The 1,357-nt window shown below is 51.4% G+C and overlaps 1 pseudogene; it reads right to left on the bottom strand.

Annotated features, from left to right (window-relative positions):
* Positions 1–449: 449 nt before the first annotated feature.
* LOC132680326 (phosphatidylethanolamine-binding protein 1 pseudogene) lies at positions 450–1,145 on the bottom strand (annotated as a pseudogene).
* Positions 1,146–1,357: the final 212 nt, after the last annotated feature.

Genomic DNA, 1,357 nt, shown 5'->3' with positions numbered 1-1,357 from the left:
TGCAGCTCATCTCGATGGCAGGGTCTTGACAGCAAAGTGACTGTCCCTATTGTTTTTTCCAGTACTGCTCTTTAAAGGAGCCAGAGCAGGACACTGACCCTAGTAAGCAGCCCAAGGCACATCATCACACTGGGGACACGTCAAACGCTGGCTGTCTTAGTGAGAGAGCTGGCTGTAAAAACACCACCCAGAAGTGTTGTCATGCACAATTTGGGACTCCAGTTCACAATGGAAGAAGAAGAAACAAATCTCTTTTTATGTAAACCTCCCTTAGAGATTCTTTGGCCTACTGTAGGCCTACTCTTTTTACCTGAATGTTTTCTTCTTTAAATTCTGGGTTGCTAGTACCAAAATGCATCCTCCCCCCGCCGCAAGTGGAATTCAAATGTGATCAAAACATAAACCGGGGTGTGACCCTCTCAATTATAAACGACAGGCAGGTGGAAAAGCTAGCTTAAACCACTACCTGATTGCTCTGGCCTCATCTGTGAGAATGGGAAAGGAGAAGCAGAGGAATCTACATGCATCCCTGAACTTGAGAACACTGCTCCAGACCTCTGGGATGGTTTCTGTCTTCTAGCATTTCCCGACTTCCCAGGCAGCTGCTTACAGAATTTGGGCAGTTGGTCATCCCATTCTGCCTGGTGACACGTGCCGGCCACCGGGGGTCCCAGCTCCTTTTTGCAGAAGGATGCCACTTTGAATTCGCCACGGCCGTCCCCAGATTGGTTTCTGAGAATGGGCTTCTCACAAGCCAGTGGCCCATTGTATTTGAAAACCAGCCGGACCTAGTGGCGAAGGCCTGTGGCCTTGGGAGGCCCAGAGGCGACTTAATCAGAAGGATCGTACCACCGCTGATGTAACTGCCCTTCAGGCTGACCAGCAGAAAATGGTGCCGTTCTGTTTCTGGTGTCCTTCCTGCTGGGAGCATCTGGATCTATCACCACTAAGGTATGCAGTTCACCTGGATTGAGGCCATCCCATGCAAGACCGGTGGGCTGGTTCTTAACCCGGGTGGGCGTCAGCACTTTGCCCAGCTCCATCCACCTGTGCTCCGAAGATTTTGACCTGCAGCGGATGCTGTGGCCGCTCTTCCACTTGCTGCAGGTCACAGGCCAGGACCACTTGCTGAGGTCCATTGGCATCACTGGGCCAAGTTGGAAGGACAGCTGGAGGCGGGGCCCGGGCCCGAGGCGCTGACTCCTACTGGTCTGCAAACCGACCCTGTGAGGCCCGGGGATCACTAGTGGTGTCTTACTGTGGTTTTCATTTGAACTTCTTTGATGGTAATGATAGTTCCTTGTTCTCATTTGCCAGCTGTCTATCTTCTTGGTGAAGTATATGCTCAAGGAAACTA

Source organism: Panthera onca, chromosome A1, assembly GCF_046562875.1.
Source record: "Panthera onca isolate mPanOnc1 chromosome A1, mPanOnc1 haplotype 2, whole genome shotgun sequence".
Taxonomy (NCBI): Eukaryota; Metazoa; Chordata; class Mammalia; order Carnivora; family Felidae; genus Panthera; species Panthera onca.
Note: the sequence above shows the minus strand (reverse complement) of the source record. Positions and strands in the feature narration are given on the sequence as shown.